This window comes from Zootermopsis nevadensis, unplaced genomic scaffold (assembly GCF_977971745.1).
Source record: "Zootermopsis nevadensis isolate Lab colony 2312 unplaced genomic scaffold, Znev_1.0 Znev_ptg000008l, whole genome shotgun sequence".
NCBI classification, from domain to species: domain Eukaryota; kingdom Metazoa; phylum Arthropoda; class Insecta; order Blattodea; family Termopsidae; genus Zootermopsis; species Zootermopsis nevadensis.
Window position 1 is genome coordinate 11,385,354 of NW_028259140.1, and position 23,499 is coordinate 11,408,852.

At 37.8% G+C, this 23,499-nt stretch overlaps 2 long non-coding RNA genes across 5 annotated transcripts in view; one reads left to right on the plus strand and one right to left on the minus strand.

Moving 5' to 3' along the window:
* Window positions 1-23,499, plus strand: part of LOC110830188 (uncharacterized) — a 296,733-nt gene that overhangs the window by 188,084 nt on the left and 85,150 nt on the right. For 2 of the 4 annotated variants that reach the window (XR_015534157.1, XR_015534156.1), the window contains exons 1-2: window positions 6,435-6,562; window positions 14,884-14,925. This is a non-coding gene — a long non-coding RNA (uncharacterized LOC110830188). Of the gene's footprint in view, window positions 1-6,434; window positions 6,563-14,883; window positions 14,929-23,499 lie in introns of those variants that run through there. The other 2 variants (XR_015534155.1, XR_015534154.1) reach the window with 2 other exon arrangements.
* Window positions 442-6,471, minus strand: LOC147874462 (uncharacterized). Its single transcript, XR_015534163.1, has 2 exons — window positions 6,346-6,471; window positions 442-3,978 (listed from the first exon to the last, which is right to left on the minus strand). It is a non-coding gene; the product is annotated as an uncharacterized LOC147874462 (long non-coding RNA).

Here is a 23,499-nt window from a genome sequence, read left to right on the forward strand (position 1 = left end):
ACAAGAGTGTGCACTGCACCTCATTTCTATTTGTGAATTTACGTCACTGAGACTTCCCCTCTAATCTAATGACTACGAAAGCGTTAATTCTGTATCGCTGATAAATTGTTAGTGTCTTGTAAAATGTTGCCTGCCCACAGTTAATAGTGAAAATGTAAATATCTTATGACAACCAGCTATATGTACGTATTTCCCCCCCCCCCGGCTAGCTTAACTTGTCTCTCTCCTTTTTGAGAAATGTTTGTTAAACAGTTAAAGTAAACTGCATGTTGTATATTTACAGATCAGCTGTTTTGCTGATATAGGCATAATATTCGTACCTCCATCATAGTATTCTTTTTCTTGAGAAAAAGCGTTCATGTTGAGGCAGACATAAAAAGATAAGACAAGAAACACATTGCAAGTCATGAAATTAAAGAAATTGAAATTATCACAGCAGAGTAGTAATCCCCGAAAATTCTTTATTACGATTTAATATATTAAATTTTGTAGATATCATTTGTAACGAATTAGGAAAATTAACACTGTTTTTAAATCATACATAGGCTTAAATTTTAGTAGGCGTCAGTTAACATGACTGTAATTAACGTGTAAAATAGCGTCATTATAAAAGTGTTGGATAAAAATCTTGCATTTTGGAAATGTTCTTCTTATTCATTGTTCTTGGTGCCATTCCAAATTATTGAAGCCCTGGATACAAAACAAAGAGTTTCCAGTCGTATTTTACGTCTGTTGCCTGAAGATGGTCTAAAATTACTGCAAATGTCTGAAAAAAGGGCCTGTATAAGAACTATAATTTCTGTTGACTTTTGTGAAAGTATAAAAGTTGACCTGTGGCTTTCACGAAAGAACACATTTTGAGGGTGTTTGAGAGCAAGGTGAGTAGGAAAATATTTGGACCCAAGGGAGATAAACTGACACATTGCTCAGTGGGGAACTCCATGATTTTACTCATCGCCTAATGTTATTAGGATTATAACACAAAGGAAGATGAGATGAGCGGGGCACGTAGCACGCATGGGGAGATGAGAAGTGCGTATAAAATTTTGTTTGGGAGCGTGGGAGGAAGAGGGTACTAGGAAAACCTAGTCATACATGACAGGGTAATATTAAAATGGGTTATAATAAAATACGTTGAGAGGGTGTGGTTTGGATTTATGTCGTTCAGGACGGATGACGTGGGGGGGGGGAACTATTGTGTTCTCGGTAATAAATATTCTAGTCCCATGAAAGGCGGAAAATTTCTTCATTAGTTGAGCTTAGCCTAACCCAGTATCGTCTTCTCAAGGACTCTGCTCCGTGGAGAACGTTTAGAAGAGTAGGCTGTGTTGAAAGAACTCTATGAGAACAGTTTGGATGATCTGGGAGTATACCATAAGCTGGGTTGCTTGTGACTAAAATGAGAAACACTACAATTACATACAGAATTTTGGTGGGAAATCTCTTTGTAGTGAGATCTGAAGTTTTCACGGCGGTGAGTCTGAAAATGGCTGTCTTCTGGGACGTTGCCCCGTGCAGTCTGGTAAAGTTTAGCAACGTTTCAGATGTCCTTACTGCCTCCATCATCAGGGCGATCTCCCCTATGATGAAGCAGCCATCTTCAACCTCATAAGAAAGTCCACTGGAGACTCAGAACGGTATGGGAAGATAACATTAAGATGGATCTTAGAAGATGCTTTGTAGGAGTGGCGAGTGAGTGGTAGTAACACAAGGTCGTATCCAGTTTGGAGCTCCGGTATTAGTTGCGTTACCATCCCATTTCTGCTGTAATAGTCGAAAAGGCTATTGTTGGTTGCTCTCTGCCGGGTTGTGACGTCATGCAGGCCCTAGTGGTTACTAAGGATTGGAGGAACGTTTCGCCTCTATCTTCAGTGTTGAATATCCATTCACACAGTATTCTATCCTGGTAAGTACATACAAAACTACACGGCCTCTGACACCAGAAGAACTGAAATTATAGATTTTTGTTATTTGGACAAATTAACACATCACATAGGCCTATTAGACAATCTGTTATAAAGAAAAATGAGCTATTTGAATGTACAGGTCGACGTAGCCTTTACGGTTAAGCCTTTGTTGCAACGAGAAGTTCATAACAATTTAAATCCATCAACACGTGGAAAAAGGCATGGATACTCGATGTGTTTTCACTCGAATCGCAACGGCACGATTACAATTCAGATGTCAAGAGGTGTAAGTTCACCGTTCGTTCATCTTGCAATTTTTAACCCCCGTGGTTTTCTTCCGTCTCGGTGCAAACGTTTGGGGGGGTGGGGTGGGGGGTGAGACCGTGCGCGCGTCCACGTGAGACAATGGAACTGGTCGCGTTCCTAAATGGCGTTGAGTCAGGTTTGCTGCATTTTTGTTTGTTTAGGTCCTATTGGGTTGCTTGTGATGTTGAATTCTGATTGGTTAGTACGGAGTACCCGGGAGGCGTGGCTAGTGAAATTCTTCGTGCTCTGTTACTGGTCCACTCACTGTTGCCAACAGCAACGAGGGAGAGGCTGGGGTCAGCCATTTTGGATTTAGACTTTTTCTTATATGTATATAGACAGCGCACAGCGGTTTCTGAACACGTGGCTTCAGCTCCTTTCACGATATGAATTGGGTTTCAATTTACAAAACTACTCATGTTTTTTTTGTACAGTGGGTTCCGAGAACAAGTTTTATGGAAAATAAACACATCCTTGCAAACGGACTCCATTTTGCATCAGTGGCAGTATCATTTTTCGTCCTTCGAACTGTGTGGATTGCATTTTCAAAGACTTAAGTAACAATAGTTGGTTTATAAATGGTACAGCATGTTTTCAATACAAGGTCATCATATACTCCATAGCTCAAAAAATTGTTATATTTTCCTTAGGTTTTCCCGCTTTCCCCGTATTTCAACCGTCTTCCAGTCCAACATTTTCCATAACTAACAAACTAGCTGGCTTAGGGAACCTGAAGGTTCATTACCGAATGAACCAAAGCCCTCCACTGGTCCCTGTCTTCAGCTAACACAATCTAATTGCCTTCAACTCCAAACGTCATATCCTTTCTCAATTGCCATAGTCCTGCCAGAGTCCGTCTCGTTCCGAGGTTTTGTTAACTTTTTCGTAACTATACGGTTTTTTACGGCGAAGCCCTGTGTCCAACCCCCAAGCTGAAGGATCACCCATTATCGACTGTCCACTACTGTTTATTCAATAAATTCGCAGCAAACCTCCATAAATGGAGGCTGTTCGTTCATCCGTAACCTAAGGAAGCTACATGCCGTGGTGACAGGGACTTACCAAACATGGCAACATGATTTACAATAATGAACGGGCATTTTAAAAACCAAATGGGTCTAACTTCAAACCATAAGTAAATTGAGCCTAAAACACATGTGTCTTTTAGTCTGTTGCGTGTTACATTTATGGGGAGTCTTTTTAACATGGTATGGATATAGCGGAATGTCTGGAATTAACTTTTACGAAAAAAAATTTGTCTTTCCGTTTGAAAAACAGACCTTAGTTTCACGCCTAGCTTGATGCGTTACATTTTGTTTCGCTCTGTAAAAGAGCAGAAACAACCAAGTTTCTTGACGTATAAATAGACTGTAACTTAGATTGTAAAACACATTTTCAATACATTATCCCACACTAATCTCATCATACTTTAATGAAGGACTGTCACCATCACTCACGAAAAAAGAAACTTTGAAATTTGTCTGCTTTTCTTACTTCCATTCGATCATGTCATATCGAATTATTTTGTGTTGAAAAACCTAACAGACAGCAAAATAAAGTGTTTTACATCCAAAGGAAAATCATAAGAATAATGGTAGACACTAAAGGAAGAAACTCGTGTAATCTTTGAGGTTTTCACAGCGGTGAGTATGTAGATTTCTGTCTTCTGGGTTGTTGCGCCGTATAGTCTGGTCGATGTTTACCAACGTTTCAGAGGTCATATGCATATTCATCGCCCTGATGACGAAGAAACTCATGTAGGGAACTGTTTAAGAAATATAAAATTCTTCCATCAGCCAGCGAAATCTTGCTCTAATTAACATAATTTGTAGTTCAAAACAGAAAAATATCAAACAAATTCAGATATTCATAATATAAGTAAAAGATATTATATATAACCTTCTTGTGCCAAACACGAAACTCAGTAAGCATGAAAAAGACGTTAAGTGTACAGGAATTAAGCTATTCAATCTCCTTTCCACTACAAAAATGTCTGAATGTGGATCCTCCAACTCCACCGAAGAATATTTCTCACCCAAAAATTCTCAGCTGTTTTAAATACGTGTGTAGTCCAATTTGAAGCTGTTCTATTATGTTACCAAATTTTGTGTTGAGAAAATGAGATTACATTTTTAGGTTACTAGCTGGATATAGGTCAGTCTCGAAACAACGTTTGTAAACTCATATTCAGGAATGTCCCTCACATATTAAAAAAAAGCTTTCGTAAGTTTTACCAATCTCATGATATCCTACAACTGTTCCACAAGAAGCAGATGACAAGAGATCCTAATGTGTGCCTTAGTTTTACAAGTGAACTCTTTCCCATCATGGCGTGGTGTTTAATGAAACACAAGTACAAATTTACTTTAATTAAAACGTTGAATCAGATTTTTGCTTTCTAGATATTTTGTTGTGATAGGTGACCTACACTTTAGGGAGTGTAATGGCTACATTTCCTTGTTGATTATAATTGGTGTCTGTATAAACGTCTAAACTAACTTTTCATGCAAGGGAATGAACGATGCTAGATTATTGTTTCAAATATGTCTTGGCTAGGTTAACTGTTATACCTTAAATGGATGTCACTGTGTCACTTAGCATGTTTTTTTTTCATTCATATCCACGATCATACTGATCCGATTTCGAATCTTGTTGCTGCTGAAATTGGTAATTTTTAAAATTATTTTAAGCTTATGCGAAGCCTCATAGTCTACTGCTGAGATAGCATAATAAATTAACAGCTTAGGAAATACACATTTGTGTAATGTTCCGTTAAAAGTTCCCATGTTACTTTCCACAGCAAGGTCTAAAAGTGAAACTGTCTTGAACAAGGATTTACACAAATGTAGGTTAATTTAATATTGATAAGATAGCGCAAACCTTCGAGGAAGGTTAGGTCCCCTTTCCCCCTTTCACATGGACAGTAATCTGTGACTACATTGAAAGGTGTTTTTCCTGATAAAATATTTTAAATTACAGAGGGACCACACTTGAAATTTAAGCATATGTATTTCTGGTGAACTTGAAGACGTCATGGAGGAAACAGGTCACTAGATCAACAAGAATTAGAAGAAGACGTTTGTGATCGTGAACAATTGGTGATATTTAGGCCACACTGTGTCTTTCATATGAAGTGACTAGCTAAAAAGTGACAAGACCTACAGTGAGTAACTGTATCTTCAATGGTTCTTGCTGGTTGATGATGAAATATGCTGTGACGTCAACTAAAGCGAATTAAAATTGAAATTGAAGTTGTGCGAAATCTAATTTTGGGACCAAGCCAATGCCAGGCCTATGCCAGTTTAAACTTGAAAATTAATTAAAGGTTGTTTAAATTTAAAATTCGAAATTAATCGACCGTTATTTTAATTTTAACTTGAAAGTTATTTAGTGTTACGTCATTCTGCAGTATAGAACCATGGTGTGTTCTCAATGGGGTGTGCACACAGTGATGGTGCTTTAACGAAGATTGAGAACGATGTTTGCGAATAAATCGGTTTAAATTCTGAATCTAAATTTAAGTGAAAACTCGAAACAGAATTGAATGTTGTCTGCATGCTAACTCAAGAAATAATCCAGTGTTGAATTAAACCAGCGTGATCCAACTGGCGGCCGCGAAAGTATTTGTTAATTTGTTACTGGTTAGTGCAAACCCATTTATTTTCTTTACTCTCAAGGATTTGAAAAAAACAATTGTGATTCTCATTTTATCTGCTTCTTTACGTACAAATGCCAAATGTCGGTCTACCTGCTGTCCTAACTTTTACGGTATTATCTCTACTTTAAATAATTTTAACATGCTTTTGATTTAAACACAACAAATACTAGAACCACCTGACTTTTGTACTAATTTTAGAATTGTGTTGTATTCTCTTTAATTTATTAACAGAAAACATATTGCTTCTTGTTCATTGCTTGAATATGAGGAATCAATTTAAGCATTGTAATTCGTTTTGTATTTGAAATTGTGTTTCAATCTGTGTCGTAACCTTTTTAAGGTTAATATTGCCACACCTACCTTCAATTGCGTCAGATTATTGAAATGTCTAGCAGCGCAGTCTTTTGTTTGGAATGCAAATGACGACAACACATTACAATTCCTGTTAAGTGATCCTATAAAGAAATCACATACCTGCTACATCAGAATATCATCCATTCCGTAATCTGACACAAAGTCTGGAGTTTTGTATTTCACTTGCATATTTACTAATATGGCGACGTCATATCACGTGACTGTGCCTGAAATTGAGGACCTTCGATGCATGCGCGAGGCGAAGAAATGGCACTGTGAAATGTTGAGAAAGCTGAGGCCGACCTTCGTGAGACGCGTGTTTGTCTGAGGACTTATTGTAAGTACTGGACACAGCTATTTTAGAAAATACGTATTAACGAACGAAATAAATCTCAGTGTTATTATTCAGGTAGTAATTTCTTGTATGGAACTTACTTTACATGAAGCTATGAAATTTTAAATATATTCAGATAACGCTCTTACGCGTGCAAGTATTAACCGTCCTTGAAAAAGGCGGAAGTGATGTGATAATATCGTTTGCCTCTCGTAGTCGAAGTACAGAATTGTTAAAAACTGCTAAATAATTTTGTTGCCTCGCTACATGCTACTGTTTATAAAAAGCATGATAGTGAATTAATAACTAATACATTTTGTGCTTGCATTTCTCGAGACGCCATTTTTCATGTGATGTCAACCTTTCTAACTGGTGACTGACGTATATCATAAGGCAAACATAAGGCAAACACACTCGTTCGATAAATTTCGTGAACAGATTCCCCCGAATATTTCTCCCTTTTCACTTGAAATTATAATTGTATTTTGATATCAGAATGGCGCAGTGTCTAATACCTCCCATTTTATTAGCTTGACCTTGGAAAATCGAGATTTTTGTAGTGCAAATGTTACCTGTTGATGCATAAACTCAGTATCCACCGTTAAATGTTAAGTAAACGTTTTCGACATCAGGTAATGTTAATTTGGTTAAGTACAACTGTAATTCTGAACCCAGCTTATCAGTAATTACTGTTCAGTAATGTTTCAAATGCGTTTTTTTCCAAAATGGCGCCAGTTGAAGTTTGCGTATTCTTAACAGCTTTGTGTATAACCGTGGCAGAGGAAATTTGTACTGATAATTTGCATTCTGATAGGCACATAATAATACAATATAATAGGCCTGTTTTTAACATAACATAATCTAACAAAACAATATACAATACAATACAATACAATATAGGTTCAGTATGTCCGAAATTATTTCATTATATTCCAACCTTGGCGTATATATTATCAATTTTTTATGTTAAAATATGAAAATTCTCGAAGAGGGATAGTGAAATTCCTGGAGTGACATAAATTTATTAACAATAAAATTTCTTGACATCCATCGTCTTGATTTTTCGTTAAACTACGTTTCGGGGACTGGAATCAGTCTTTGTCTTCAGATAAAAACCTACTGCGTTGAGCCGAATTGATTGAGCGTCGTGTTTTAACAAAAAAATGAAGAAAATGTCTAATATTCAGAAAGTTCATTGTTTTTACAGTGTACGATCGTTACAAAGCTTCAAATAAATTTATAAATACTGGTAACACATTCATCTGATTTGTTTCCAGCTTTCGACTCCTACACTACGCCCTTCTTCGTGTTAGTTTCATGATAATGTGCAACATTTAAATGTTTTAAACAACAGTTGTGGTAGTATTAAATTGAGCGCAATTAAACTTTCGTATTTCGAGGTAATGAAATTTATAAATAGTTCTACTGTTTGATTTAATCATGTAGTCTAAACATAAATCTAGAAATTACAGCAGGCCTATAAACTTAGTAGGTCTGCTTCTTAGCGAATTGTTTATAAACATATACTTTCATTGCTCCAAAATTTGTTTGTAATTCTAGGGTTTATTAATATATTGTGGGTATCGAATTTAATAAAAATGTTGTAGGCTATAATTTCTGTGCTGACTTGATAATAGACTCTCTTGAAGTATGCTAATAAATAATATTGGTCCACTGTTCCACTCGGCTTTCATGTTTTCTTCAGTATCTGACGAACGCAGAATATGATCCGAAATAAATCTATTACGTCGATGTCAACGGTTCGTGTCATTTTATTTAGATTAAACTTTCTGTCCTCATATGCTTATCGACTGTGTTACCTTTACTTTCGATATTAATCTGTATATTTATTATGATTTAACTTCTTTCTAAGTACGCTTATGGGCTTCATTTATTTATTTATTCAAAAGAACGATTAGAATTTTCCTTGAACGATATCTTCATATGATTTAAGTAATTATTCCATTTGTGTAAAATTTGATCTGAAACAGGCTAAACAAATTGAAACACAGAAATGAGATGCTGCCCGTTGTCAAGGTATAGAAGACCTTTACGAATTCTTTGTGATGTTAGTTAATTTTAAGAGGATTCATTTCGGGATAAAGGTACTTTAGAACTAAGAAATCTGTAGGCCTAAATTAACAAGGCCACTGAAGAAGTAACATATAGGTTAATAGGTTTAATTTTTCTGATTCACCTTGTAAATATAACTGGGTCAGGTACATCAAATTACTTGGAAGTTTATTAGGTGTGTTATGTTTTATTACGTGGGTGATGATATGAATACAATAAAGAGGAACGCAGAAGTTTTACTAGAGGCTAGTAGACAGGTGGGGCTAGAAGTGAATTCAGAAAGAAACTAAGTACATGTTAGTATCTCGTCGTCAGCAGACAGGCGGGAAGAATTATCTTAGGGTGGCTAATAAATCCTTTGAAAGTGTTACAAAGTTCAAATATTTGGGAACAACAATAACAAATCGAAATGATATTCATGAGGAAGTCAGGAGGAGACTAAATTCCGGAAATGCTTGCTACTTCTCAGTTCAAAATATTTTGTCTTCCCGTCTGATTTTTAAGAACTTGCAAATTAAAGTATACAAAACAATAATTCTGCCTGTTGTTTTGTATGGGTGCGAAATATGGTCTCTCACTCAGAGGGAGGAACACAGATTGCAGGTGTTTGAGAATAGGTGTTGAGGAGGATATTTGGGCCTAAGAGGGAAGACGATGGGGCGTGGAGAAAACTGCATAATGATGATCTTAAAAATCTGTACTGCTCCCCCAATATTGTCGGAGTGATTAAGTCGAGAAGAATGAGATGGGTGGGGCATGTAGCACGCATGGATGGGACAAGAGGTGTGCACCGGGTATTAATTGGGAAGAGACCTCTGGGGAGACCTAGACGTAGATGGGAGGATGATCTCAGGCGGGATCTATGGGAGTTGAAGGAGACTGGATTTTGTTGGCCCAGGACAGGGTCCGGTGGAGGGCTTTGGTTAATTCGGTGATGAACCTTCGGTTTCCGTAAGCCATCTAGTTGGTTAATTATGTATTACTATGTATTGATATTTACAATTTCTTTTCATAACTCAGAACACAGTACTTCTACAATACAAATGTAATCTGGTTTACGGTATTTAGGAGAATGATCGCTATTTGTTTTGAAAATTTTCCGAAACTATAAATGCAGTTCGTGGGCAAAATCAAGATTTGACGTTTTTAAAGCAGATGGTACGTATTGTTACCACCGAGATTTAAAAGATTAAAATCTGGTTTGGAATGACAAAACACAAACTGTCTAAGTGCTTGTTTTGAGCCAGATGTAGCCCTAGAGTTCGCTGGTCGACAAGCCGTCTGGCGATGGTTATCAGAAACTACGCGTGTTCGAGGTCTAATAGTCTGTTTGTGTGGACCGACGCTGGTTGCACTGACTACGCGGTCTAGGGCGTGGGAACACTGAGATCGCATCCCACTGATTTCCCGCGTTGTGTTGCCCTATGTAGGTATAAGCATTGCGATGAGCTGATCCCCCTTCAAAGGAGTCTAATCAGATGTAAGAAAACGTTTCAGAAAAATTCTCCAAAAATGGCGAAGTGTCACACTAGGAATCGCGTTTTCCCTAACCCTCTATCAGGGTGTTGCAGAATCAAAATGTGAGTAACCATAAACCCTCGTTAAATGCCCAGAACTTATCTCTGAAATTATCTTTTGTCCCCTTAATATAATCAAGACTCAACTTCGAAATCTTAAAATATTTTGACTACCAGAATTATCATTGTGTAAATTACCGCTGGTCTAGAACCTTCCATAACTTCTACCTGTCTGTATAAAATCACTATGACGTCACAGATTTGGAAACACTTAAGCTGTGCTACTCATTGAACTTCATCACAAACCTAACCTAATCTACATTTCTGGTGCATTTTCGCAAGCGACCGAGTTTCATAACCAAAACGTATCTGTCACGTCCTAATTTAATGGGCAGATCTTTACACGCTAATTCACAAGACAAAGGGAAACTTTGAAAACTTAGGTCTTCAAATTGTGGCCTTATTCGTCTTATTAACTGCATGAAATTAATTAAATAGGAAATGACAATAGGATAAAAACATTTGATACGAAGGCAACTAGACCTCTGGTTCCAGGCTGCCAGCAACGGTCATAGAAAATCACACATTCACTCTGAAGATGGCAACTGTAATGTTTGCTGAAACTGCTCACTTACGAAAGCCGAGGTCACACGAATTAGAAGACATGGCATAAAATATTTTGGTGTGGCGTCGATTCCTGAATCATTAAAACCTGACACGCCATATTTGAACAGTGATATGTTGTTGTCTCTTTGTGCCGATGGTTTGGTTAGTGGTTGTTAAACGTTACGTAGTGTTTACATTCGCTGTGCTCTCTACTTGTGACACTAACCTTTGCGAATTGGAATCTTGTGCGTGCTAAGCGGTTTCCTTACATCTACTGATTACCGCGACGTTGCTGTGTTCATGGCAGCGAGCCTTCTGCAATGGTGACTCATGCCAGAATACGGAGCGCGTGTTGTTTCAGGCAAGGTTAGCTTAGCGGTAACGTGTCTGAGATTTATTCCGGAGGACCTCGACTTCGCTGTCCGTCGAGATAACGCCCTCTAACCTGTTCTCCCTCAGGTCTCAGGTCTTAGGGTATTTACTACTAGCTACCACGAATCACAGAATAAGTTACTTCAGTTAGTTATTAGACGTATATATTCGTACGTAACGGGGAGACCATGAAACACAGAATTTAGTTAATTTATTTACGTAACAAAACTGGAAGTACTTGGACCACAGGTTTGTTTAAACTGCTCATTTCGTCTATCTTATGATGCGTAAATTAAAGACGATGATGAAAATTTGAGGTCAATTTGCGTAGGAATGAGAAAACTGATAAAATCCCGAGTCATGTAGACGCATATTTAAATATATATATATATATATACATATATATATATACATATACATATACATACAGAAATAGCCTATTAGCACATTTTTCAACAATAATTTTAATTTTAATTTTAACATAATTATAATTTTAACTGACAACACATTTCGGGTGACAATTTAACATTTTATATACTTATGACATATTAAGTCAGACGTTACTAAAACGATGTATAAACAAGGCCTAATGATGGCATGCGATGTACATGCAACAATTGTTTTCCATTTTGTTCTATAACGAATTGTGTTCAACTAAACCCACAAGTAATCCAGTGATCCTACGTCACATCACGAAGGCCCTCATAACAGGCTGCATTCTACTCTGACCGTTATCTTGCTCTGATGTCGCCTCAAAGAACAAAACAGTCAGTCCGTGCTCCGGCTTGCTGTCTGGACTGTCCTCTTCAGTAACGCCCATGAATCAGACACCAGTGGGATAATGTGGCCTTCTACTTCTGCAGCTGACACGTGTTCGCTCGTCTTTGCTAGTCGCGAACGTTTGCGTGCACATTAATAAGACGGCTAGGTTTATGAAGGTCAGTCGACACCCGACGTCGTTAAATGCTTTAACCAAGTGATGCTGTGATGGTACTTTTCAATAAAAGGTAACGGCGATGCACAAATTCGTATCAAATTAGTAAAATTCCTGGACAGAAGCCTGTTGATTTCGTAAATCATAGTTGAAGGGATTTACTTTTGACTGCATTCTTAACAAATGGTTAAAATTTAAGCAGGCCTGCAATGTTTAAATACTGAAAGCCCTTTAACGCTATCGTAATTGCCTCTTGTAATTTCATATGCGGTACGATTTAAATCTCTTTGTAAAATATTCAAAGAAAAACATTGGAACATCCAAATATAAAAAATAGTCCATTGAAAGAGTTCTATTTTCCCTCCCTAAAATGTCTACATTTCATGTATCAGCGTACATGAGAAAGGAAAGAGGTTTTTACAAAAATTGGTGTGTTCATTTTCAAAAGATCTCGTATCTACCAATAGGAATAACGTCCAACCTGCTGATGAGTGTCTTCAGTTACTATTTATGGATTTAGTATGATTACCACTGTAAACCGGGAGGGTTTCCCCAAAGAGCGTTAACAGACTGATATTTATTATGAAAAGTTATTGTTTTCTTTGAGGTATGGACTCAATTCTGAAATGTACAGATGAAATTCGGCTTCATGCATACGTTAATCGTACAAAAATCGGAAACCAAGAGTAGGCCTAGATTTATCGTTGCCAGAATTAATTTTTTTCCTTGGAGATAGTTTCTAGAAGCCAGAAGTTAAGTGCGTAACCTAGTACTTAATAAAATCACGAGCGTCGAATATCCGCCGGTTTCTCATAAACGGCGTTACTCTGTGGTGACCTTAATGCATTTAGTTCAAAGCGACTTTGATTAAAACTGAGGAATTGGTTGAATCGTTAATAAAAAATTGAAGTCTTCTTGGGCGATGAGTCGTGCAAGCATGAAATAAGAATCCAACGTTTCGGGTAGGCACTGAATCTTACTGAATCAAACCACACATGTCCACAAATGACATTATCGTTCTGCAGGACAGCGTGTGTTAACACAGGATTCATTTAGGTCCTCAGATACATCTTCATTTATAAGTGACTAATACAGCTTAAAGCCGTAAGAATTTTAATAAGTCTCCCATTTTCGGTTAAATGAGACCCAAATTCGACAATGTTAAACTAACTAGATGGCTTACGGAACTCGAAGGTTCATCACCGAATTAACCAAAGCCCTCCACCGGACCCTGTCCTGGGCCAACAAAATCCATTCTCCTTCAACTCCTATCTCCCATAGATCCCGCCTGAGATTATCCTCCCATCTACGTCTAGGTCTCACCTGGTTAGTCATACATGATCATTTTTTGTTTTTTGTTAACATGTGTCCTGGGGGGGGGGGGGTCATCGGCCTATGTTTAGCTAAGATATTGCATATTGAAAGGGTGACATTATGTTGCGTTGCTGATACTTGAAACGGTGTAAATAATGTCTGAACCACTTTCTGAGGTTAAATTATGGGTTCAATGTTTGAAAGACGTGACAGACGGACGGACATAATGTGCTCACACACGCGAGTTTATTCTTGTCATTAAGGCGCTGTTTGCCGATGCATCAAATTTCTGACGGACTTCGTTCACAGTCTGGGGTAACCTCACCTGTGAGCTATGTCATACTGCAAGACGCCAGACCGGATTATCTTTAGAGTCGTTTTCGAAGTCATTATTCCTTTCCCAAGCTTGTGGATGGACGGGAAAAAAATTCCAGCCTGCCGGACCAATATCAAGGAAGACTTAAAATTAATTAACAAAAATTACATTTTATTACACATACCTAAAAGTTTTCTTTCGTGCTTATATAAAGTGAATTGTAGGGAAGAATTGTGTTTTGTTTCTTGTCCATCGTGTGAATTGTAAAATTATTAAAACGACATGCTATGTATCGGAGGCTGGATTCTTCCGTTTTCTGGTGTAAAAGGGGAGGAGAAAACTGAAAGCCTATCTGTTGCCCCCCCCCCCCCCCGTTGACCTTGCCGCAAAATTGAAAACTGACGCGGATTACATCTTCCGAAACGTTTTATGTAGTTTTATAATTTGGACGATAAACAAAGACCAGTTTTACATATTATAACAGGCCATGGTCAGAAATTTTTATAATTTGAGTTTGAATTTTAGGGGTTTGTAAGGGAAACATTTGGGCGGAAGAGAAATTATGTAAATGTGTAATGGAGGATATTGATTAACCAGGAAATTCTTGTTTCGTACAGTTCAGTTAATGTCATTATAGATGCAGATTTAAAGAGTTTATGATCGGATTGGCATGAAATTCACACGAGGAAGTCAAGAGCAGAGAAATTTTGTGAGAAAGCGACCGGATAATATTAAAGTCGACTTTAAGGATCTGGTTTTGGTGATGTGAATTTTCGACTTTGCTCATTGTTGACTACAGTGGCGGCACATTTTTTCAGTGTCATTGAAACTTCGAGTTCTGATGTATTTTATTTAACGGCTGTTAACAAAGGATAGAATGTAATGCGTAGAGTGAATTTTTTAAAACATTCCTGTGCTTAGGTTCGCATATATTTGAAATACATTTGACGCTGAAGGTTTCTGTCCCTAGAAATCCCTCGTAAACTTAGGGTTAGCTGTGTTCTCTACAACGAACCGGTTTTGTCCCACTCAGAAGCTTAAGAAGATCGTTTGTGACGATCACTCCGTGAGGGTGTGTGGATTACCACACGATCGCTCTAAGAGACTTAATATTTTGTTTGTTAGAGACAACTTCATGAAGGTTCGTACTTTTAATTAAAGTGCTTATAGAGTGTTCTCTTTGTCCCAACAGAATTCCCGGATACCCGATTGGACAGTCCAGCCACCAGCCACGGTGAGTACAATATGATAATACTTGTGGTTACACTTATCAACCGGGTGTATTTTGAGGGCACTTAATTTCAAAGAATTATTTATTTGAACTTGAAAAAAAGAATTTTTTGGAAAATGTGTGTCAGCATTTAAGCACAGGTTGGATAATGAAGGTCCTTATCTTCTGCATTAGATGAAAATAAGTATCCTGCTTCACGCTATAGCTGATTTACCCTCTGTAACACTTGTTTTAGAGGCTGGATGGGCCCCAGTTTGGGTCTTGACGAGATGGTAGACAGAAAAGGTCTTCTGAAATTGGAGGTTGTGGTCGCAGTAGAAACTAGGGTTCAATCTGGCTTATGGTACTGTTGTTTGGTAGGTCCTCAGCCGAAAGTGCAGAAGACCATAATTCAAAAGAAACATACCTACTGTTCTAGGAAACAAATCATGGTTGTCGTACAAGAAATAGATGTTTTACTTAACATTTGGTAGTTGTAAGGACTTGCATACCAACCCATTTACCCACCCACGTGTCCCCCCCCCCCCACACACACATACACAGACTTACTTCCAATCTACGCAGGCTTATCTACGTAAATAACTGCTTATCAGTACACCTCTCCAGTGAAAGAATCAGTTGTCGGTCAGCTGGTCCGTTGTAACGGGAGCCGTGTGTTAAACACAGTAACAACAAAATCTCGCCATCATGTTTTGATCTGCGGCAGTCAAGTCACATGTTCTTGACCTAATATTTTGAAATCTACTTGCAGTTTAATATTATCGTACGTATTTTATCACCTTCAGTCTCCGTTGTTTTCAGGAACCATACAAAATATTAACTTTGTCATTTTTGAACATAATTATTATTGTTTAAATTGTGAGCAGAGAATATATTTTGAATGTCAAGGTGGCATTTTATTCGTTGTTCTGCTCTAAACACCATAAGTCCATCACAAGCCTTTTAACCTGGACCGTCATTTCGTGATGATGTTAGTGTTCAACCCTTAAAGAAACAAGCATTTTGTCTCTGAAAAAAGTATTTACGAATATTATTATTAGACCATCAGCAGTGTTGTTTCGAAAGTCTGTGTAATTAATAAGAAGTTATTTCACGAGACCTTTTATCTTTCACGCTTTGTGTAAGACGTATAATTAGTGTTAACAAGAACATCGAACTGTAAATTTACTTAGCAATATAAATCAAGTCCACTTTCTCATGTTTCACGTATTTAAGGCCCATTTGAATATGATCCTCTCATTTACGTTTTGACTGCCAACTGGTGTGTTCACTTCAAGTTATCAGTTTAAAATTTTGTATGGGCTTGCATTTCCCGTCTCTTCCTTATGTATTTTATTCTCAGGCTCTTCCCTTGGAATCGCAGATCGATATGTGATCGATTTTGTATCAAAACTCTTCTTCATTCTTTGCTAGCTTTGTTACAGTGAGACTGCAGTTCATATTTACGAATTTCTCATCAGCTAGTCCGACTGGAATAGCCACTCCCTTGGATCGTGTTACGACAGACAGGTACCAGTGTTATTTCTTTTTTCTTGGTTTTTCAATGCAGCTGCTTGTTTGAGTCACCACAGCGCAGTCTGTTGCATTTTTACTGTCATGGCGTTGCGTGTTACTGGATTTGCCATGCTTCATGTTTCTTGAACACGTGTTGCACAATGTTGAAATGACATCCTACCAACTGCAGGGAAGTCTCGAAGTCTTTCTGTCTCGTAACATTTATGCAGGCGGACAAGTCTAATTGCGAAATAGAAGTGCAAGTAGAATTATATTAATATTTGCATTTATTACACGGAAAGTCGCGGTCGACCAAGTCTTGCTTCGCTTCCTGGAGACGCCCTGTTCGATTCTCGACCCACAGACATGTATTATCCGAGTTTTTCGTGGTTTTACTAAATTCCTTGCAGCACACATACGGAATTATGACTCTGGTTTTACAGTCAATCAAATGTTTGTTCTTTTTTGTGTAAGAGAAGCAAAAAGGTCACTTAGTCGATGTGTTCGTTTTGGAACACACGCGTTTGTTACAAACGTCTGGATGTAACTGTAAAATCGACTGGCGAGGTTGCGGATCAAGGGCTGACATGATCTTGTAAGCAGACTCTATTCCTAGAATCAAACACGGTGATTCACGTTGTAGTCTAATACGCGAAGCCACGCGCCAGTTCTGGGAATTAGAAGCAACAAATCAGATTACAGCCATGAAACAAAGGCTCAAGGAGACAACAGATTTTTTTAAAGAAATGTACTGTTTTCAAAAACTACAAACTTCAAATTTTATACTGTATAACTTAGCCAGGATGATGTTAATACAGTGCTTGAGTACGGGTCGAATAGCCGTGGTTTGATTCCTGGCGACGGCAGCATTGTCACGTTTAGACCGTCTCTGGAGCCAAAGCAAACGGGGAAATTCTCCCTCGATGATGATTAGGTCAGAACGCTTTGCCAAGAAGTAGCCGTTGTCTAGAATGCGTGGAGCTTTATCTCCACGTCGGTTCAACATTCTCGTACAGTGGTGACAATCTTTCGTTTTCTTTTCAAAGAATATCGTTTACCAATTTAAATAACATTGGAAGCTTAATATTCTGAAGGTTCCTGAAACCAGCTAACCTGATTTCTGTCATGATTTTACTCATTTCCTCCAGGCACATGCCGGGATAATACCACAACAAAGCCAGCACCACTTACTTCCTTGTCCTTTCCAATGCAATATTCAATAATCATCCTATCTTCAGTTCCTACACAGTCTGACTTACTGACAGTTTTATTAAATAAATCCATATATAAGTCGACAATTCTTTAAGAATCCTACAAAATTTTAACTTACTGTGCACTCCATGTTGTTGAAGTTTACGTCTAAAATGCTTTTCCTCTATTACATCTCCTCACTCACGAGATATCTCGTAATATTCGTCAGGCAGAAGTGTTAAGACCTTCCATAATCGTACGGGTTATTAAGTCTCATAAGAGAGGAATTCCACAATTCGAAATTTCTGTATGACCCTTCGGCGTCCGGGATCTTATTTGTTTTGACACAGTGCGCATGAATTTTCTGCGCATTCCGTCTGCAGGCGCCCATTTTGTTACATGTCTCGCATCTCCCACACAAAGCCGTTCCAGCATCTCGTTGTCCTTTCAGCACACCAAAAGATATCGAAGTTAAACCAACCGGCTATCTGTTTATGAATCACATTTACGTGTGCAATCAGATGAACCATTGAATTGTGCACTAGTCCCGAAACTCATAGATTCTAGCCTGTACATAACTATTGAAAAAAAAAAGATTGTATTTGTTCTCATTACATTTTAAAATATATTTATATACGTGCATGAATACATGTAGAAAGCTTCTTCTTTTAGGTGCAGAATAAGATTTCGGGAGGGCATTAATAATTACTAAACATAAACACAAAAAATTTAAATTTTAGCCCTTCAGTCCCTAACTTATTTTGTCAAATTTGGGCTGTAGGATGTAGCATCGTAGACCAAAACACAAATTGTAATCTTTAGAAGTACAACTTCATGAATAAAGAGGATTGCACTTTTCAAAAACAGATCCTTTAATATCCATAAGAAAGGCGAAAAATTAAACGCTTACTTAACAGAATACTTATTGGATCCATCCATCATTCGTCAAACCGTTGGACGATGTGAAATGTAGGCTCTAAACGACCTTCCTTGTGATTTATTATAATGATGAATATAAAATGTAAGATATAGGACATTCTCGTATCCATTGTAGCTCAGTTTATTTAACGTGCTCAATACTGGTATATATAGCACTCTGTCGACAGTAATTCGTTTTTAGGTATAGGAGGAATACAACAATTATTAAGTTGAATTGTGGCCCCTAAAACATGATTTAAGTATTGAAAATCAAAGATTTGTATAATGAAACATTCTTCTGTCAAACCTAGCAACGCAATATAAGGACTTTGGGAAATAGCGAAAGTTGTAAATATTAATAAAAATGTCGTGTGATAAAAATTACTGGAAATATTAATTCATTAATCTTCCAGGCAATGATTCCATAAGTAGGATACTTGAGATCGTGGGGCTGTGTGAGGAATTCTGATGATTTCACCAAGATGACCAACGTGAAGAGAATTTATGTCGTAACCATTTGTGTATTGTGTAAAATAAACAGCCGTTTGTGAACAGTTTTAAATTTAAAAAAATCCTGCAGGCCTGTGCAACCAAATTCGTACAGTCTAACGCACGCATTTATAATTCCATATGAAGTACAGAATTTTGTTTAAAATTCTCATTGGAGCGACAGAAGTTTCGTCAGTTGAGAAGTACGGTATGTAATTTGGAATACCGCTATAAACAAAACTCTTAGCTGTTGTCCGTCTGTAAACCTCGTTACCACTTTAAACTGAGAAAAGTTACATAAATTTTTGTAATTAGTTTATTTCTAGGTTTCACTTTCAAACATGCAATTTTCTGCACCTCGTATTGTAAAAGACACCATTTCACGAACAAAATGTCTTCCTTGTCAATAAACACGAAGTCGAGCAGCACAAACGACAACAAAACTGACCTGAGCATGCACTACTAGACTCCAGCGTCATTAGTAAAAGCGCCTATGTCACGTTTAATTTCTTCGGTTTAAACGACGTACTTCAAGTGTACCAAGACTTGATGGCGGTTGTAATCACATTTGTAGTGTCAAAGATAGAAGGATGATGATGACGGTGGAAGTACTAGTGACCCTGAGGAATTTTTAGGGCTATATTTAAGTGGCAAAACCCAAAATTGTTTACCTTCTATCTCAACAGTCTTGCCGTTCATACTTTTAAGGCCAATAATTGAATGGGAGAGAGGAGTGATGTTCAACACAAAAAATTCAATCCTTAAAAAAGAACGAGAAAAGTGTTTAACTAAAATTGTCATTTGTCAGTCGTGGTAATGTTTTTACTGAGTGGTTAATACTCTTGTTCAGTATACGGAAGGTCCCGGGTTCATATCTTCGTTTAGACACCAGGTCTTTCGTGGTTTTTCTTCAGCCCTTCCAGGCAAATGTCAGGGTAGTTTCTAAAATTAGGTAATGTCAGTTCCTTCTGTATCCTTAGCAATTCATTATTAGTTAATGAAGCTGTTATTTAGCAATGTGTGTAGTTTGAGTTGTTGACAGCGTCGTTAAGTAAATGACAAATCAAACTTTTATTAACATTGTTTTTTGTTAGGGTTTTTGAATCTTCTGTTTCGCAGGATTTTAGGGATGTCTGTCGAGGACCTTGTATTTATTTTCTCTCTGCAGAGGGAGTGTTTGTGTTATGGTGTTCTGGCTTCTTTGTTCACGTCGTGCCCACGCTGAAACACATTTCTGAGTAAATCTGTGAGGATTTTATACAACGAAATGCACACATTTTTCTAACAAAGGAAATGAAAACACCTGTTCGTGTCTCAGGAATGATGGTAACTTTCGGCGTACAAGAGCAGCAGTTTCGTGTTATTATCACTAAAATTAATTTAAGCAACGTCGATTCTAGCCACCTTACTTACGGAAATTGTGAAGTTATCCAACACGACCATCAAAAATTAAATTTAAAAATTTTCGGAAACAGTTTATCGTTCGAATTTGGCCATTTGATGTTGGTTAAGATCTACGTTTTATTCGGTTTGCTAATTGGTATAAATTTAATGAATGAAAGTATAGTAGGCTTACACAGTATTTACGTAAAGCACAAAACTGTCTAGGAAGTGAAGTAAATTAGCAAATAATGTTTTATCCTACCTGGAGCCTTTCGTCGTTAATGTAGGCCAAATTAAATCAAAGAAATGCAGGGATGCTTTATGTGGCGCATAAGATACAGAAAATATATCCGGAGTGTTATGAAAAATCTCATAAAAATAGAAAGTGAAAAGAGTGCTAAGACCCTTTGTTACTCTATGAAGATATAACATTTAGCATAGGTTTCTCAAGGACAAAAGTTCACATGTTTAACTTTTCCTGGCCGTTCTTTGCTCCCGGTTCATGTGTACGGTAAGAAGCGACAACGGGACTTGAACTTGTACCAGACTACACGGCGCAACAACCCAGAAGACAGCAAACGTCAGGCTCACCGCCGTAAAACATCAAATCCTACATGAATTAACCTAATGATGATCATATTTATGGCCAAAACACGTAGCTTATCGGCAACGCCAGCGACATTGTTCAAAGGGTACAACGGTTTAGTGGAAAGACACGAACTCTGACGGTGATTTGATGAAATATCCATTTTAATATTATTCTTCCATATTGTCAAAGCTTCAAGTATATTCAAGCGTATACGAGAGGATAATATTGATAATGTGTGAATGGATTTGTGTGAGTTGTCATGATGTCGGTAATGAACACCCATATTCAATAAAAGAAGACAATATCCTGACTCTCTGAGAGAATGTTTGCTTCTGAGAAAGGACCTTGCCACGTGTAGTGACTTGGTTAATTAGTTATTATAATCACCTTCAGCTAAACTCAATTACAGTTGATCTTACATGAAATTATATTGACGGGTGGAGGAGGATTTATAATCATTATCTAGGAATGATTATAAGGTGATTACGTTATCATGTAAAAGGGAATAACATGTTTTTGAGAATTCATATCTCTCTGCCAAACCAGTTCTTGTTTGCGTCTGTAAATCAAGTTGTGGAACTTTATGAAATTTGTTACAGAAGGACATCACTAACATTTTATCTAATTTTGTTTGTGGCTTTGATGAACTTGGATGGAAATATGGATTTTATTAATGTTTGGGAAACTAATGTAGAAAATATCAGATATAAGTTACTAAGTTTTAAGGCTTAATAAACTATGGTGTGACGAAGAGAACTCCCAATGTTATTAGGTCAAAGGACGCAGACTAAATTGTGATGGATACTGAAGACATAAAACTAGTTGGACATTTAGGGCACTGGTGTACCTCGTGCTCAGGGTAGTGAAGTACCACGAGGACGAAGTTGGATCTCAGAACGCTGGTGTTTCCTTCATTACACCACCTGACACGGCTGATAGCCCGAGAAGAATTCATTATACTTGGTCGCAATGAAAGTTTCAGATCACACAATATATACCTACCTGTTGGATGTTATGGTTGTTAAAGTTGGTATCAGAGGAAACTATTGACAAGTCCTGGGCTTAAGACAGAGCAAGTCATAGGTGGAGGACGAACGCGCGCGGGGGGGGGGGGGGGGTTCATAATTTGTTGTTTTCACTCAATGTTATTAAGCTTATAAGTCATTGAGGATGAGGTGGGCGGGACATGTAGCACGAGTTGCGTACGAATGAACATATCACGCGACGAGAGACGTATCATATATGGAAGGCACTGAATGAAGTAGTCTGAATCCAGGTAGCTCAGAACATTATTACCTCTCAGTGGAATTTCTTGGTCAGCGGAGCCACCAGAAGCTCTTTAAGACGACTTTGTTGTGTGGTGTGTCGTACTTTGTTACTGGGCAATTATAATCCTTTTTTACAGAAGCGTTTCGATCTGCTTCAACGCCTTTTGTTCTTCATTTATCACGCATGAAATGAGCAAGTTCAAGCCACTTTACTTCTTTAAGGCCTGCGAGCTTTTTTCTGTTCCTTGAGAACACAAAGGCAGCCTAGGCCTTTAAACACATGACTCATGATTCCGAGAAAGGGCAGCAGACGTCTTCCTCGTGGCTGCGGGCGGAGGTGGGGCGACAAATGACTGATTCTTCCTGTAGCTTATTAGCACTGGGAGTGCTATGGATTTTAACCCTTATCCATTTGAAGCCGAAGATCCACTAAATGATGTCTGTACCCCAAATAATATACAGCACTTCACCAACGCAGAAATCATCTGGTTAATGCTATTTAAGAAAATTATTCCATGTGGGATACAGAGTTTCTATTGGGGCTAAAAAGGGTTTTAAGTCCACGACCCACCTGCTTTAACAATCACTGAAAATAATGTTTTATCCAAAGAACGATTATTTTCCCAAACAACATCAACCAACTGATGTTTGTGATGGTGGACAGTTGTATTTTCTTAGCAGGATTTGAGGTTATCACGGCGGTAAGTACGAGAAGATGGCTGTCTTCTGGGTTGTACTGCCGCATAGTCCGGTACGTAGAGGTTTACCAGCGTTTCCCTTCATGGCGGAGGCAGCATACACTTCTGAAACGTCGTTAAATTTCTGCCAGACTACACCGCGGTACAACCCAGAAGACTGCAATCTTTTTGTGTGCTTATGATACAGATTTAATTATTAAATACTATTTAGACGAGCTTTGGCTTCAAAAGGTTAACAGCGTTTTGCAAAAGTGCCGCAAAAATTATTTTCTTTTTCTGTTCAGTCTATGTTATGAGGGATTAGAATTAATGAGTTTTAATAAACTTTCGTACTTGGCTCTTAACAGAATTTTCCTGTTAAATATAGGCTTACTTCTGCTCTAGGTGTGACTAACAGGTTTTACCGTTTACGTGAACGCACGCTTGATTTGTAAATACGTTACAGTAACTAAACTGAAGAAAATTCTAATCTAAATTGTAGGCCTTAATATGTGAAATAAGTTAGTTCTGCTAATTTCCGGCAGAAATAATGATTCTTCCGTTCGCT